At 40.5% G+C, this 18,274-nt stretch overlaps 1 protein-coding gene and 1 pseudogene across 2 annotated transcripts in view; both read left to right on the top strand.

Moving 5' to 3' along the window:
* The window catches only part of ARHGAP10 (Rho GTPase activating protein 10), a 340,748-nt gene that overhangs the window by 228,460 nt on the left and 94,014 nt on the right, over nt 1-18,274 (top strand). The gene's annotated exons all lie outside the window — the stretch shown is intronic.
* On the top strand, nt 14,116-14,509 carry LOC148164858 (peptidyl-prolyl cis-trans isomerase NIMA-interacting 4 pseudogene; annotated as a pseudogene).

The raw sequence follows: 18,274 nt of genomic DNA, 5'->3' as shown, positions 1-18,274 counted from the left end.
TCTCAAAGATCAAGGTGCTGCCATGTCTGTCTTGCCTTCCCTCCTTGGCATCTGGTCAAAACCCCCCTCTTCATCTTGGCCTGAGCTTTGTAGTGTCTGGCTGATGCTGAGCCTCCTCAGATCTGCACCCTCCGCTATTTAATCTTCTGGATTTTTCTCTAAAAAATCTTTTTTATTTAAAAGGTAAAAAAAGTTAAAAAAAACCTATAGCCTTATATGAGGATTTGTTAGATGAGCTTGTCATCCAATATTAGCACTGTGTTCCTTCTCCCAAGTCATTATTTTTCCTCATGCAGATATTTGTAGAATTATTGTCTCTCTCTCTCTCTTTTTTTTATTTTTTACTACCAGTACTTTCTAACCGGTAGTGAGTTAGGGGAAGGGTTTGATTTCCTTTTTTTTTTTTTTTAAGATTTTATTTATGCATTCATGAGAGAGAGAGAGAGAGGCAGAGGGAGAAGCAGGCTCCCAAGGAGCAGGGAGCCCGATGCGGGACTCGATCCCAGGATCCCGGAATCATGACCTGAGCCGAAGGCAGATGCTTAACCATCTGAGCCACCCAGGCGCCCCTTCCTTTTGTTTGTATCACAGTTTCTCTCTTGACTAGATAGCGATGACTTCTATTGTTCTTTACGTAGTATTGTGTGTTTCTTGTTACTGTAGAGATACAAGTGTCTAGAATTCTAGAGTCTACTAGACTAGTCTAGAATTTACTTTAAGTAAAATCTAATTAAAGCTTCTTAAACATTTGTACTAAGTCTGGAATCTGCCTCAAAATAATCTAGGGATATCGATGAATTAAGCTGGCCATCAGTTAATGATTGTTGTAGTTAGGGGATGTGCACATAGGAATTTCTTATATTATTTTTTCCTTGTATATATATCTCAAATTATTCATGATAGAAGTTAAATGATCTGATATTTGATGTTGGCATCATTTCTTTTACGCACTTTCCAATTCATTCACCAAACATCTATTAAGCCGCTCCTTCATGCCTTGTACTACATGAACAGGCACAAAAGATTAAGGGAAAAAAAAAAAGCAGATCTGCTTTCTGGAAGTCCAGTGTGTAACAAGCTCTGACATAGTGGTGGAGAGCTAGTAACCTGGCCCGAGGATTGTGTGTTTGGAGTTTGGACCTACAAGAAGCCAGTAGCTTTCTTTGTCCAAAGCCATGTTAAGATCATTTCTATACTTTGAAGACTTACTGTACTAGGCATTCCTTTGTGAATCAACTCAGTTGTTTCTTCAGAAGGTATTTACCCATTCCATTCACAGCAGTGAGCTAGGTCTGCAGGAGATCTAGTGGACATAATTATAAAATTCAAAATTCCTTTTCCTAAGCATTTAGTCTGCGTAGGGCGGAAGGCCGGCAGTAAGGCCTTCTTGAGCACCTGATGTTCCAGGCGCTGGCCAGCTCTCATTCATACGACCCATGAGTCAACTAGCCAACCCTGAGAGGGTAGGTAGTATTAGTTGTATGTATGTTTGTTTGTTTTCTTTTAGGTAGTTTTGTTTTCTCTGCAGTTTACAGACTAATGCAAGAAACGGAAGCTTGGAGAGTTGAAATTAACTTTCCCAAGGTCACACAGCTTGTTTTATTCATTGACAGTCGGCCTGGTTCCAAAAAGGATTTCAGGCAGTTAAGCCACACAGTTAGAAAATTCTTTGTGGTCTTTCTACTGTCCCAAGAAAAACAAGACCATATTTTTTTCTTTTTAAGCTTCAGTGATGCAGTGTTTCAGTCAGTATTACTACATGGATAGCTCCAAGTTTAAATTGTGCAAAAGTGCTTACGTGTGTCTCTGTTGGAATGTGTAGGAGTAAGAAAGGAAATCTCTATATTTGATTTCATAAAGTCATGAGCTTTATATAGTTGCTTGAGCCACACATGCCAGCGCCTGGTTGTGTGCACAAGACAGTTCTTATTAATCATTGCACAGCTGGTGTGTTGTTTGTCACCATTATTACTTATTCTTAATTACCAAAAGTGCATATGGGCTGCAGACTGTAGATTGTGCCAAACCAAACCTCTAAAGTGGTTGGACTAATAGGTTTTGAGGAAGATTTATAATCCTTTGTAAATGATAGCAGTGCTGTATATATTCACATAAAGAAACAGTGTACATCAGAAACTCACACGAAATCTGGATCATAATCTTGAGTATAGGATTCTCAGTATCTGCCTCCTGTTCTCTTTAATTTGTTGCTGAATCAACTTTGCTTGCTTTGTATATTGAGAGTAGAATCTACTTATAGGCCATGCCCTTTTTTACGGTAATTGTTTCTCTTTCCCTAACTCAGCACTAAGTGGAAGTGGAGACATTCTTTCTCCAGGAAAGCCTTTAAACCCTTGATTTCTCTAGAATGTCATTTCTGTTTAGATGAAATGCGGGACATGACCACTAAGAGGATTAGTCATCATTTTCAAAATTTAATGAAGGAATTAGATCATTTGTGCTTAATGTGCTAATAAGCTCAGAGTAAACTGTACTTACTGATGGACTGATGTGGAAGGGTCCTCGGAATGATTTTTTTCCCACAGTTTCTGTAGAACTGGGTTACCTGCAATGCCCAGGGTCACAAACAACCTGTGGTTGAACTTTTTTGGAAGTCCTGTGGGCTTTGTCCAAATTCCATGTAGCTTAAAAGAAAACTCTTTCACTTGACTTTATTATTTGGATGAATCCAAACTCTTGTAAATGGTTCCTAATTCTCCATTATTTTCCATTCTTGGCAGCTTTCCTGCTCATTACTGTAGGTCAGTGGTTCCTAACCAGTTTTTATGTTTCATACTTCTTTGAGAATTTGATGAAAGATAACAATCTCATTTTCTAAAAAGAAAAAATACAAATGCATATATACCATTTACAGACGATTTTTGAGGGTATACAGTAATACCAAAGTCTGTAAGAAACCTCAGTTAGGAATCCCTGCTTTGGTGAAATAAACTTGGGTGATACTGAAATAACTTAATAAAAACATGTGGCCCATTGACACAACGTGGGAGTGAGGGAACTAGAGAAGTTTATCAAGTTACAGGTTTCCACATGTGATGGTATGTGTTACCTTTTACTTATGTCTTCATCAGTAGTATTATTGTCCATTTCTTATCTAAAACAGATACCTCAAACACATGCTTTAAGATAGCAAACTCAGATCTCAAAATCTTACAATATAAACCAAAAATAAAGAATAACACCTTGGTGTCAGTCAAATGGAGGAAAAGGCTAGAGACTAGCAAATAACATTTTAAAAAATTGGCATGGACCATATCTGTTTTACTCCTAACTCAACCTTCCACAGATGTGATACCCGACAGATGCATATGTAATCCTCAAAATCCCTTTTTGGAGGGAGGAGTATAAGATGGTTTGGTCAGCCTTGGGTGAGACTTGCAGCTTGCCCAAAGGTAGATGCTCCTCCTGACCACCCTGCTTTCCCACCAGGGCAAGGAGAATAGGTGGGGTGTGATATATCACGGACTCTTAGAAACATCCCACGGGTGGTGAGCTCCAGCAAAAAGCAAAGTCAGAAAGAAAACGCAGAATCAAAACTAAATTAAAAAAAAAAAAAGCTTCTGTAAGAGAAGAAGATGGGTAAAATGAACCCCAAGAGTAGAGAGAGGAATGCCATTTCCCACCCTGATAGCTTGTGGTGTGAGCGTCTAGAAGTCACGTCTCTTACCTGGTCCATCTTGTGCCTGGAGAATGATAGGAAGTGGTGATAAACCGGCCACTGAAGACAGAGACTCCTGGCAGGGGCTGAAGGGCCAGGGACACTGCTGGAATTGTGGGCAGCTCAGGCAGGGGGACTAAATACAGACACAGGCATTTTGGCAAAACCAGAGATGAGGTGAAAGACCAGGTTGCGTGCAGTCCTGGCTGTATCCTTGTCTTCCCCATCCCCACTGGTTGCGGACTGGTTCTGTCCTCTCAAAATGTTGAAGCCCTAGACCCCAGTGGAGGGGCGCTTTGGAGATGGGGGCAGTCTTTAAAAAAGGGAATTAGGATTAAACGAGGTCATAAGGATGTGGCCCCCATCCAACAGGACTGCTGTCCTTATAAGAAGGGGAAAAAGACACCAGGGATGTGCATGCACAGAGGAAAGGCCATGTGAGGGCACAGCAGGAAGGCAGCCACCTACAAGCCCAAGAGAGAGGCTTTGGGAGCAGCAGACCCTGCTGGCACCTTGATCTTGGATCCCCAGTCTCCAGAACTGTGAGAAAATAGGTTTTTGTTGTTCGAGCCGCCCCGTCTGTGGGGTTCTGTTGTGGCAGCCCAAGCAGACGAACACACCATTCTCTAGCTACAGAACACCGGGCAGGCAAAGCTGTAGTGTGTGGAAGAAGAAAATAGACCCCTGCAACATGGGAAGAGATTCAAGGACGTGTCACCCCTGGTGTTGTGGTGTGAATAAAGTGTTGACAAAGCTGCCCATTTAGAACACAAGTAGAATTGAAATCAACCAACCAAAAACATCCAGCGTGGAGTCTGTATGAATGTATTGCAGCAGGAGGGGAGAAAATGTAAACTGTAGCGGAAGAATCTGTTTTGGAAGAAATACTGACCTAAGGAAGAAAAGAAATGAATTTATTAAAATTTGTCTCTGTAGAAGAATTAAATAGTTAATGAAATGGGAGTTGAAAAAATAAGATGATTAAGGAAGATTTTTTTTTTGATATTTCTCTTTCACAGCCTACCCACTTTATTTATTTATTTATTTATTAATTAACATATAATGTATTATGTGTTTCAGGGGTATGGGTCTGTGATTCATCAGTCTTACACAATTCACAGCTCTCACCATAGTACATACCCTCCCCAATAACTATCCCCCAGCGACCCCATCCCTCCCACCCCCCACCACTCCAGCAACCCTCAGTTTGTTTCCTGAGATTAAGAGTCTCTTATGGTTTGTTGATTTTTTTTTAATTTTTTTATTGTTATGTTAATCACCATATATTACCTAATTTGTTTTGGTGTAGTGTTCCATGATTCATTGTTTGTTCATTACACCCAGTGCTCCATGCAGAATGTGCCCTCTTTAATACCCATCACCAGGCTAACCCATCCCCCTACCCTCCTCCCCTCTAGAACCCTCAGTTTGTTTTTCAGAGTCCATCATCTCTCCTGGTTCCCACCCCATCCCTCCCACCCCCCACCACTCCAGCAACCCTCAGTTTGTTCCTGAGATTAAGAATTCCTCATATCAGTGAGGTCATATGATACATGTCTTTCTCTGATTGACTTATGTCACTCAGCATAACACCCTCCAGTTCCATCCACGTCGTTGCAAAGGGCAAGATCTCATTCCCTTTGATGGCTGCATAATATTCCATTGTGTATATATACCACATCTTCTTTATCCATTCATCTGTCGATGGACATCTTGGCTCTTTCCACAGTTTGGCTATTGTGGACATTGCTGCTATAAACATTGGGGTGCACGTACCCCTTCGGGTCCCTACATTTGTATCTTTGGGGTAAATACCCAGTAGTGCAATTGCTGGATCGAATGGTAGCTCTAATTTCAACTGTTTGAGGACCCTCCATACTGTTTTCCAGAGGGGTTGTACCAGCTTGCATTCCCACCAACAGTGTAGGAGGGTTCCCCTTTCTCCACATCCCCGCCAACATCTGTCGTTCCCTGACTTGTTAATTTTAGCCATTCTGACGGGTGTGAGGTGGTATCTCATTGAGGTTTTGATTTGGATTTCCCTGATGCCGAGTGATGTTGAGCACTTTTTCATGTGCCTGTTGGCCATTTGGATGTCTTCTTTGGAAAAATGTCTGTTCATGTCTTCTGCCCATTTCTTGATTGGATCATTTGTTCTTTGGGTGTTGAGTTTGATAAGTTCTTTATAGATTTTGGATACTAGCCCTTTATCTGATCTGTCATTTGCAAATATTTTCTCCCATTCTGTCGGTTCTCTTTTGGTTTTGTGAACTGTTTCTTTTGCTGTGCAAAAGCTTTTTATCTTGATGAAATCCCAATAGTTCATTTTTGCCCTGGCTTCCCGTGCCTTTGGCGATGTTTCTAGGAAGAAGTTGCTGTGGCTGAGGTTGAAGAGGTTGCTACCTGTGTTCTCCTTTAGGATTTGGATGGACTCCTGTCTCACGTTCAGATCTTTCAACCATTTGGAGTCTATTTTTGTGTGTGGTGTAAGGAAATGGTCCAGTTTCATTCTTCTGCATGTGGCTGTCCAATTTTCCCAACACCATTTGTTGAAGAGACTGTCTTTTTTCCACTGGACATTGTTTCCTGCTTTGTCAAAGATAAGTTGACCATAGAGTTGAGGGTCCATTTCTGGGCTCTCTATTCTGTTCCATTGATCTATGTGTCTGTTTTTGTGCCAGTATCATACTGTCTTGATGATGACAGCTTTGTAATAGAGCTGGAAGTCCGGAATTGTGATGCCGCCAGCTTTGCTTTTCTTTTTCAAGATTCCTCTGGCTATTCGGGGTCTCTTCTGGTTCCATAGAAATTTTAGGATTATTTGTTCCATTTCTTTGAAAAAAGTGGATGGTATTTTGATGGGGATTGCATTGAATGTGTAGATTGCTCTAGGTAGCATTGACATCTTCACAATGTTGGTTCTCCCAATCCATGAGCATGGAACGTTTTTCCATTTCTTTGTGTCTTCTTCAATTTCTTTCATGAGTATTTTATAGTTTTCTGAGTACAGATCCTTTGCCTCTTTGGTTAAATTTATTCCTAGGTATCTTATGGTTTTGGGTGCAATTGTGAATGGGATCGACTCCTTGATTTGTCTCTCTTCTGTCTTGTTGTTGGTGTATAGGAATGCCACTGATTTCTGTGCATTGATTTTATAGCCTGCTACTTGACTAAATTCCTGTATGAGTTCTAGCAGTTTTGGGGTGGAGTCTTTTGGGTTTTCCACATAAAGTATCATATCATCTGCAAAGAGTGAGAGTTTGACTTCCTCTTTGCCGATTTGGATGCCTTTGATTTCTTTTTGTTGTCTGATTGCTGTGGCTAGGACTTCTAATACTATGTTGAACAGCAGTGGTGAGAGTGGACATCCCTGCCGCGTTCCTGACCTTAGGAGAAAAGCTCTCAGCTTTTCCCCATTGAGAATGATATTCGCTGTAGGTTTTTCATAGATGGCTTTTATGATATTGAGGTATGTACCCTCTATCCCTATACTCTGAAGAGTTTTGATCAAGAAAGGCTGCTGTACTTTGTCAAATGCTTTTTCTGCATCTATTGAGAGGATCCTATGATTCTTGTTCTTTCTTTTGTTAATGTATTGTATCACGTTGATTGATTTGCGGATGTTGAACCAGCCTTGCAGCCCAGGGATAAATCCCACTTGGTCGTGGTGAATAATCCTGTTAATGTACTGTTGGATCCTATTGGCTAGTATTTTGGTGAGAATTTTTGCATCCATGTTCATCAAGGATATTGGTCTGTAATTCTCCTTTTTGATGGGATCTTTGTCTGGTTTTGGGATCAAGGTATGGTGGCCTCATAAAATGAATTTGGAAGTTTTCCTTCCATTTCTATTTTTTGGAACAGTTTCAGGAGAATAGGTATTAATTCTTCTTTAAATGTCTGATAGAATTCCCCTGGGAAGCCATCTGGCCCTGGGCTTTTGTTTCTTGGGAGATTTTTGATGACTGCTTCAATTTCCTTAGTGGTTATAGGTCTGTTCAGGTTTTCTATTTCTTCCTGGTTCAGTTTTGGTAGTTGATACATCTCTAGGAATGCACCCATTTCTTCCAGGTTATCTAATTTGCTGGCATAGAGTTGCTCAGAATATGTTCTTAGAATTGTTTGTATTTCTTTGGTGTTGGTTGTGATCTCTCCTCTTTCATTCATGATTTTGTTGATTTGGGTCATTTCTCTTTTCTTTTTGATAAGTCTGGCCAGGGGTTTATCAATCTTGTTAATTCTTTCAAAGAACCAGCTCCTAGTTTCGTTGATCTGTTCTACTGTTCTTTTGGTTTCTATTTCATTGATTTCTGCTCTGATCTTTATTATTTCTCTTCTCCTGCTGGGTTTAGGCTTTATTTGCTGTTCTTTCTCCAGCTCCTTTAGGTGTAGGGTTAGGTTGTGTATTTGAGACCTTTCTTGTTTCTTGAGAAAGGCTTGTATTGCTATATACTTTCCTCTCAGGACTGCCTTTGCTGTATCCCAAAGATTTTGGACAGTTGTGTTTTCATTTTCATTGGTTTCCATGAATTTTTTTAATTCTTCTTTAATTTCTTGGTTGACCCATTCATTCTTTAGTAGGATGCTCTTTAGCTTCCATGTATTTGAGTTCTTTCCGACTTTCCTCTTGTGATTGAGTTCTAGTTTCAAAGCATTGTGGTCTGAAAACATTCAGGGAATGATCCCAATCTTTTGGTACTGGTTGAGACCTGATTTGTGACCTAGGATGTGATGAATTCTGGAGAATGTTCCATGGGCACTAGAGAAGAATGTGTATTCCGTTGCTTTGGGATGGAATGTTCTGAATATGTCTGTGAAGTCCATTTGGTCCAGTGTGTCATTTAAAGTCTTTATTTCCTTGTTGATCTTTTGCTTAGATGATCTGTCCATTTCAGTCAGGGGGGTGTTAAAGTCCCCCACTATTATTGTATTGTTGTCAGTGTGTTTCTTTGCTTTTGTTATTAATTGCCTTATATAATTGGCTGCTCCCATGTTCGGGGCATAGATATTTACAATTGTTAGATCTTCTTGTTGGATAGACCCTTTAAGTAGGATATAGTGTCCTTCCTCATCTCTTATTACAGTCTTTGTTTTAAAATCTAATTTGTCTGATATAAGGATTGCCACCCCAGCTTTCTTTTGGTGTCCATTAGCATGGTAAATGGTTTTCCACCCCCTCACTTTCAATCTGGGGGTGTCTTTGGGTCTAAAATGAGTCTCTTGCAGACAGCATATGGATGGGTCTTGTTTTTTAATCCAGTCTGATAGCCTGTGTCTTTTGATTGGGGCATTGAGCCCATTTACATTCAGGGTAACTATTGAAAGGTATGAATTTAGTGCCATTGTATTGCCTGTAAGGTGACTGTTACTGTATGTTGTCTGTGTTCCTTTCTGATCTTTGCTGCTTTTAGGCTCTCTCTTTGCTTAGAGGACCCCTTTCAGTATTTCTTGGAGGGCTGGTTTCGTGTTTGCAAATTCCTTTAGTTTTTGTTTGTTCTGGAAGCTTTTTATCTCTCCTTCTATTTTCAGTGACAGCCTAGCTGGATATAGTATTCTTGGCTGCATATTTTTCTCATTTAGTGCTCTGAAGATATCTTGCCAGTCCTTTCTGGCCTGCCAGGTCTCTGTGGATAGGTCTGTTGCCAATCTAATATTTTTACCATTGTAGGTTACATATCTCTTCTCCCGAGCTGCTTTCAGGATTTTCTCTTTGTCTCTGAGACTCGTAAGTTTTACTATTAGATGTCGGGGTGTTGACCTATTTTTATTGATTTTGAGAGGGGTTCTCTGTGCCTCCTGGATTTTGATGCCTGTTTCCTTCCTCACATTAGGGAAGTTCTCTGCTATTATTTGCTCCAATATACCTTCTGCCCCTCTCTCTCTTTCTTCTTCTTCTGGGATCCCAATTATTCTAATGTTGTTTCGTCTTATCGTATCACTTATCTCTCGAATTCTGCCCTCGTGATCCTGTAGTTGTTTCTCCCTCTTTTTCTCAGCCTCTTTATTTTCCATCATTTGGTCTTCTATATCACTGATTCTCTCTTCTGCCTCATTTATCCTAGCAGTTAGTGCCCCCATTTTTGATTGCACCTCATCAATAGCCTTTTTGATTTCGACTTGGTTAGATTTTAGTTCTTTTATTTCTCCAGAAAGGGTTTCTCTAGTAACTTCCACGCTTTTTTCAAGCCCAGCTAGTATCTTTAAAGTCATGATTCTGAACTCTAGGTCCGACATCATACTAATGTCTGTATTAAGTAGGTCCCTGGCTGACGGTACTACCTCTTGTTCTTTTTGCTGAGGTGATTGTTTTCGTCTTGTCATTTTGTCCAGAGGAGAATAGATGAATGAGAGAACAAAATGCTAACAGGTTTACAGCGTCCCCAGCAAATATACTGTATATAAATCAGAAAAGACCTGAAACCAGGGGAAAAGAAAGGGAAAGAAAGAAAAAAGAAATAGAGAAAAAAAAAAGAAAAAAAAAGATAAAAACAAAAACAGAACAATAGAAAAAAAGCAGAATGTGATCAAATATGATCAGGCTAGTGCATAGATCAGTGCCACACACTAGATTTTGGGCGTATTTTGGTCTGTTAGAAAAAAGTGCCTCCTAAAATTTTAAAGGAAGAAAGACATATATGTACAAAATAAGGGTTGATACAATGAAGGGATAGGAGATGACTGTAAAGATAAAATTATAAAAGATTTTATAAAAGGACTTGATAAGATAAGAAGTTGTTTGAAAAAAGAAAGAAGATTTAAAAAAAAAAAAGAAAAAAGGGAGAGAATGTGATCAGGCAGGAGACTAGAACAGAACCATACACTAGTGATTTAGGGTATATTTTTATCTGTTAGAAGAAACTATCTCAAAATTTTAAAGAGAGAACAACTTATATATATATGCCAAAAATAAGGGTAACTACTATGAAGGGATAAAATATGACTCTAAAAATGAAAAATAAAAAAAATTTTTTTTTTTTTAAAAAGAGATTGATAAGATGTTGGTTGAAAAAGGGAAAAAGAAAAAGAAAAAAAAAACAGTTAACAAAAATTAACTTTGATGAACTAATGAATCATGGTAAAAAAAAAGTCATGAATTCTATGTGCAGTATTCCCCTAGCGCTGAAGTTCTCCCGTTCTCCTTGATCGGTATACTTGATCTTGGCTTGCTGGCTGTTCTTGCTGATCTTCTGGGGGAGGGGCCTGTTGCCGTGGTTTCCAAATGTCTTTGCCGGAGGCTGAATTGCCCCGCCCTTGTCGGTCCGGGCTAAGCAAGCTGCTCGGGTTTGATCTCAGGAGCTTTTGTTCCCTGCAAGCTCTCCGTACAGCCTTGGAGGACCAGGGCAAAAATGGTGGCCTTCCAATCTCCACCCGGAGGAGCTGAGAACTCGGGGCCCCGCTCCTCAGTGCGCCCCCAGAGAAAAGCAGACACTCCCGTCTCCCTGGTCTCCGGCCGCTCTCCGTGCTCACCCAGCCTGTGACCGAGCGTTTGTATTTCTGGCACCCGACCCCGTGTGGAGTCTCCAAACCCAGCAGATCCCTGCGGTGCATTCCAGCACCACTCCTCCCCGGGGAAGGAAGGGGAGTCTCCCCGGATTTGCCACTTGTTGGGTCCCTGCTGCAGGAGCAGTGGCCCAACTGGGCCGCGGATCACAGTTTATGGCCACCCCAAGCTGAGAGCCCGCGCCTCAGCTCCGTCTCTGCAGCCGGCTTCCCCGCTCCGATATCTGGGAGCTCTGGCGCACTCAGGCTCCCCCGGTCTTTCTGTGACCCCAAGGGTCCTGAGACCCCACTGTCCCGCGAGGGTTCCACCCCCGCTTAGCCACTGGAGCGACGTCCCTCAGCGGAGCCGACTTCTAAAAGGTCCGATTTTGTGCTCCGCGGCTCTAGCACTTGCCAGCAGCGGCCGACGGAGGCCCCTCCCCCGCCGTCTATCCTCCCAAATATCGCCTCGGATTCACTTCTCCGCACGTCCTACCTTCCAGTAAGTGGTCGCTTTTCTGTTCAGATAGTTGTTGCTACTGTCCTCTTTGATCTCCTGTTGAGTTCGTAGGTGTTCAGAATGGTTTGATCCCTATTCAGCTGAATTCCTGAGACCAGACGAAATCTAGGTCTCCTACTCCTCCGCCATCTTGCTCCGCCCCTGTTGATTTTTTTTTTAAAGGTAATTGTGGAGCTCAGAAAACAGATTGACACATGTATGGTATTTTAAAACAAATGAACAAATTAAAATATACCAAAGGAATAGAATTAATAATTAAATTACCCTTATTGATAAAACATGGTCAGTGGAAGGAGAGAGACAGGTAAAAGAAGTCAAAGAAGCAGACATGGAAGGCAAAAATGACCCGTTTAAAAGTCACCACGGCAGTATAGAACAAAATGCATGGAACACAAATAATTTTGATTGATAAAACAGATGAGAACTTTTTTCTGAATCAAAGTGAGACCATAATCTGATCAAAACATTCACTGAATTTCAGGAAACCTCAATTCTTACTTTTAAGTTCTTCAGAATTAACCATACAGGGACAAACTGTGATCCATTTGTTAGAGTTTGAGGAAAAATAGAAAATCCACTAGGAGGAAAAATCTGGTTGCCTCATATTTTCCCACAGCAGCTCTGTAGGAGAAAATAAAGCAGTGTTTGTAGGTTTTCAGTATCTATTTTTGGCCACAAAGAAAAATCCCAAATTTCAAAAGGCAGAAGTAACACAGACCATTTTTTTCCTGATCTGTAATCCTCTAAATCTGGAAATTAGAAGCAAAAAAAAAAAAAAAAAAAAGTCCCTGGTCATCTGGAAATTTAAAAACTTTCATGATTCATGGATTAAAATAGAAATAAAAAGTTGGAGAATACCTAGAAAAATATTGTGAACACGAGAATATCAAAACCTGAAGAATCATGCAGAAATTATGTTCTGAGGGAAATGTATAACCAAGCCAGAAAGAATGAAATAAGTTATGCTTCCACCCACCTCCCCCCAAATTTGAAGAAATTAAGAAATATAAAAGATGAAATTATTAATTAGGAAAGAAAAAGTTTTTTTATAAAACCTCTTGCATTTTTGGTGGAGTGGGGAGCATAAAATAAAACAGATTTTCTTGGCTAAGCTAGTCAAGAAGAACGGGTGGGAGAGAAGGCTCACATATATAAATAAAAACAAATGTGGAAATAACCGTAGATACACAATGCACAGAATTTTGAAAATCAGAATAAAATTAGTGAAATAATAAACAGAAAATTTAAAAGAGCTGCCATCCTCCCAACAAGTACCAGGCACAGATATTTTCACAGGTACATTTTAAACTTGGAAGAAACCATTTAATCTGTTAATGTTTTAACTGGTCCACACCATAATAGAGGAGAGTTTCAAATTCTTTTTATGACGCTGGTAGGGCACCAATGCTGAAGCCTGTCAGAGATAAAGTTGTAGATCAATTTTACTTAAGCATATTGTGCAGAGGCCTTAAATAATACATCAGCAAATAATAGCAGTACTTTAACTGTGTAATATTTCAATCTAAGTTGACTTCATCTCTGAGATACAAGGGTGGCTCAATATTAGGAAATACATCAATATAATATATCATATTATTAAGTCAAAGGAGAAAATCTTACAGCAGATGGTAAAAGCATGTGACAAAATCTACATAATTCCTAGGGAAATATTTTAGCAAAGCAGAAATTATGGATACTTAAAATGATCTAAAATGTGTATTTTAATCCTTAAGTTAGTATTCTCTTTAATTATTGAAGTGGCTTAGAATGTTGAAATCGTGACTTAGCTCACTGTTACTAATTAACGATTGTCCTATTAGACAAGAAAAGTGAGAAAGCAATACGGGGTAGTTTGGAAAGTGGAAGGGGGAAAGTTTGCATTATTTACGGGTGCGATTGTACACATAGATAGCCCTAGAGAGCAGATTGAAGAGTTCTTACATACACTAAAATGATTCACTGGGATGAAGGATTAACAGTAATTACCAAAATCGATAGCTTCCCTATATATCGCAAGACATCAGAAAATACAGTAGGATAGCAGGCCCTATTATCAATGTTTTCCGAAAAGATGAATTGCTTGAATGTAGGCCTAAATCAAGAAGAGATAAATCACCGGTGTGTAAGTCTAAATGAGGAGATGAAGAACACCTATTTGAAGAAAGCTGGAAAGCTCCACTGAGAGCCGAGGGAAGTCTCCGGGAGGAGGAAATGAGTGTGTGTGAGCTGGAATAGACTTCCTGTAATGGTTTGCAGTGTCCAGCAAGGCTTAGAATGTGCTCCTGCTTTGAAGCCATCTCTCCGTAACAAAGTACTCTACGGATAAGTGTCAAGATCTTGTAAAAATGTAGAACATATTTACTGCTACTGCAGATCTACCATACCTCTCAGTGCAAAAATCAGAAACAGGTTGAGGGCTCTGCCACAAGTTCTGAAGATGCCGCCCAAGGGAAAAAGTGGTTCCCGGAAAGGGGAGTAAGTGGGGAGCAGCTTCTGGGAGTGACAGTTCTGACAAGAAGGCTCAGGGTCCCAAAGGTGGTGGCAATGCAGTAAAGGTCAGACACATTCTGTGTGAAAATCATAGGAAAATCATGGAAGCTATGGAAAAGTTAAAGTCTGGAATGAGATTCAGTCCAGTGGCCACACAGTATAGTGAAAATAAAGCCAGGCAAGGGGGAGACTTGGGTTGGATGACCAGAGGTTTCATGGTGGGACCATTTCAAGAAGCAATATTTGCTTTGCTTATAAGCAGGCTGGATAAGCCTGTGTTTATAGACTCTCCGTTTAAGACAAAATTTGGATATCATATTATGGTTGAAGGGAGAAAATAAAATTGTATGAAAGACTGAAAAGAAAATCAGAAACAGCCTCCAGTGGCAGGGAAGTGGGTTAAATAAATTATGGGATGGTCATAAGGAGAAATGCTCAGCAGCCCATTAACAAGAATGAAATAGACTTATAAGCACTGGTACTGAGCATGGTGGACACGCGCTAAGATGGCCCAGTGGTCTAGGCCCTAGGATGCCTGTGGGACCTGTGGCTTGATTCTCACCAGTAGAATCTGAGGGGATGGGATGTTTTCCCCATGATGGTTTTGTTATAGAAGACTCCATGGGAGCTGACTGGAGACAGAGGTTCTTGCTGGCCTGGAAGAAGCAGATAGCTGTGTTGGGAACTGCCTTCAGAGAGAACCACAAGGTAGGGAACTAGGGGGACCTCCAGCCCATGTTCATCAAAAAGTCAGAACCCTCGGTCCTATGACTGCAAGGAAATGAATTCTGCCAAGAACCCAAATGAGCTTCGGGGAAGCAGGTTTATCCCCAGTTCGGCCTCTGTAATGCTAGCTGGCTGATACTTTGATTATGGTCTTGTGAGTCGAGGACCTGAGGTCCTCTATTTTTCCTCAAAATCTAACAAATGGATCTATAGTCATGGGACTAGACAAAACTTCATGTTAAGATGTGCCTGGACTCCTGACACTTGGAAACTGTGAGATAAAAGATAGCTTTCTTATACACATTAAGAATCAGAAAACACAGAAATAGTAAATGTGTTGTTTTTAGGCTTTGAGTTTGTAGTAATTTCTTATACAGCATAGTAAATGAACACACTGAAACTGAATGATGTCTAAAATACTGGTGTGTACTGTCTCACTTTGAGTTAAATTAAAAAAATCTCCTGCTACTGACTGACCCACCTTTTCTTTCATACCCTCATGACTGCAGTCATCCTGGCCTCTTTGGCATTCCTGGAACATGCCAGGCACAGTTCTCCCTCAGGGCCTTTGTGCTTATTTATTTCCAATGTCCAAAACATTGTATGTTCCATAGTAAGCAGTTAATAGTTGAATAGTTAAAAACTGAGGCTTGGAAGGGCAAAAATGAACTATTGAGACTTCATCAAGATAAAAAGCTTTTGCACAGCAAAGGAAACAGTCAACAAAACCAAAAGACAACTGACAGAATGGGAGAAGATATTTGCAAATGACATATCAGATAAAGGGCTAGTATCCAAAATCTATAAAGAACTTAGCAAACTCAACACCCAAAGAACAAATGATCCAATCAAGAAATGGGCGGAAGACACGAACAGACATTTCTCCAAAGAAGACATCCAAATGGCCAACAGACACATGAAAAAGTGCTCAACATCGCTGGGCATCAGGGAAATCCAAATCAAAACCTCAATGAGATACCACCTCACACCCGTCAGAATGGCTAAAATTAACAAGTCAGGGAACGACAGATGTTGGCGAGAATGCAGAGAAAGGGGAACCTTCCTCCACTGTTGGTGGGAATGCAAGCTGGTGCAGCCACTGTGGAAAACAGTATGGAGGTTCCTCAAAAAGTTGAAAATAGAGCTACCCTATGACCCAGCAATTGCACTACTGGATATTTACCCGAAAGATAGAAATGTAGTGATCCGAAGGGGTACATGCACCCCGATGTTTATAGCAGCAATGTCCACAATAGCCAAACTATGGAAAGAGCCAAGATGTCCAACAACAGATGAATGGATAAAGAAGATGTAGTATATGTATACAATGGAATATTATGCAGACATCACCCCCCCCAAATCTTGCCATTTGCAACGATGTGGATGGAACTAGAAGGTATTATGCTAAGCAAAATAAGTAAATCAGAGAAAGACAAGTATCCTATGATCTCATTGATATGAGGAATTCTTAATCTCAGGAAACAAACTGAGGGTTGCTGGAGTGGTGGGGGGGTGGGAGGGATGGGGTGGCTGGGTGATGGACATTGGGGAGGGTATGTGCTACGGTGAGCGCTGTGAATTGTGTAAGACTGATCAATCACAGACCTGTAACTCTGAAATAAATAATACATTATATGTTAAAAAAAAAAGGTAGGAAGGGAAAAAATGAAGGGGGGGAAATCAGAGGGGGAGATGAACCATGAGAGACTGTGGACTCTGAGAAACAAACTGAGGGTTCTAGAGGGGAGGGGGGTGGGGGGATGGGTTAGCCTGGTGATGGGTATTAAAGAGGGCATGTACTGAATGGAGCACTGGGTGTTATACGCAAACAATGAATCATGGAACACTACATCAAAAACTAATGATGTATGGTAATTAACAACATAATAAAAAATCATATAAAAACAAACAAAAATACATACCTAGAAATTATGTGTGTGTGTGCACACACAGGCCTATGCATAGGCAACTTTTAAAATTTTCTTAGAAGAAATCAAATAAGCTATTGGCAATGATTACCTTGGAGGGTGGAGGGGACTCAGTATTTTTCTGGTATTCTGTGTGTCAGTACCCTCATCAACAGTGTTTTTAAGATAGGGAGATTATGGTTCATTTATAGTTTCCTTTTTTGACTTAAAGCCAACTACCACATACTTAAATTTACATTACAGAATAAACAAATACTCTTGTTCTATATCTCAGAATGTAAAAATATCTGTCAATTTGACTCATCTACTGGATGAAACTGGAAATTGCTGGAGAGATCAGGCTTCAGTTTAAAGAACCTTAACAATGAGTCTGATTCTTTTTTGAGTTTGAGCTCCTCAACATTCTTCCATGTCCTTCCTTTCTGATGAATGAAGCCCTTGTAGAGCCATCTTGTCCTTAGGTGACAAAAACTTGAAGAAGTGGTGAGAGAAGTATTTGTATGTATGATCTTTCGAGCACATTTATTGTGGAGTGTTTGCATGGTAGTGTCACTTTGGGAATGGTTATTTTGCTTGTATCCAGACTATCATCTGGTTGTAAGGATATCAGATGAAGAAATGAAATACATGGGTCTCTTTGTGGCAGATTACATAAAGGTAGCCACAAATTCTTTTACATTCCTTCCACAGAGATAAGAGAATCTGTCTCCTTCCCTTAGATCTTGGTGGACCCTGGGGTTGCTTTGGTCATTGATTGTGGCAGAAGTTACTCTTAACTGTAGCTCAAAGGGCTGACCACTGCCGTCCCCTTCCTTTTGGAGTTCTACTTTGGGAGAAGTTGGCCGCCATGGAGAAGTCTAGCTACCCTGAGAATGCCAGGCTGTGAGGAAGCCCTGTGTAGGGGAGCTGGGTAGAAGAGAGGAAGAGAGATGCACAGTCAGCCTCTGCTCTTCCAGTCTTCTCATTCCAGGCATCAGCTGGAAACACAGCTTGGTCATCCCAGACTCTAGTGGGCAAAACTGAGGAACCCAGTGGAGAGCCAAAACTGAGGTTTCAGATCTATGGCCCCGATCACTGTCCCAGCCATCTCCAGCCATTTGATTTGACCTTGGCTGAGGCTGATCATTCCTGCTATGCCATGCCCAAACAGTTGAGCCAGAAAATTATGCATGATAGAATGGTGGTGGTTTGAGACTCTAAAGCTTTGGAGAGGTTTGTTACACAGCAATCAACAGAAGGAGTGTCCCACCATTTCACAATGAAAATGAATTTTGGTTTAGTGAATTCTGTGTCCCTACTGACTTCCGGAAGAATGCTCTTTTAGGTAGAAAAGGGACTATTTTGAAAGGTTACATATTTAAAGAGCAACACGTGATCTGCTTATTTTCATCCAATAATAATTCTAAAAATGGAAAATACATTGCAGGATCTGCAGGGGATTAGTTAGCATCT

The sequence above is a fragment of the Eumetopias jubatus genome, unplaced genomic scaffold, assembly GCF_037043125.1.
Source record: "Eumetopias jubatus isolate StellerSeaLion01/CBP00866 unplaced genomic scaffold, mEumJub1_p1.0 scaffold_2, whole genome shotgun sequence".
Taxonomy (NCBI): domain Eukaryota; kingdom Metazoa; phylum Chordata; class Mammalia; order Carnivora; family Otariidae; genus Eumetopias; species Eumetopias jubatus.
Note: the sequence above shows the minus strand (reverse complement) of the source record. Positions and strands in the feature narration are given on the sequence as shown.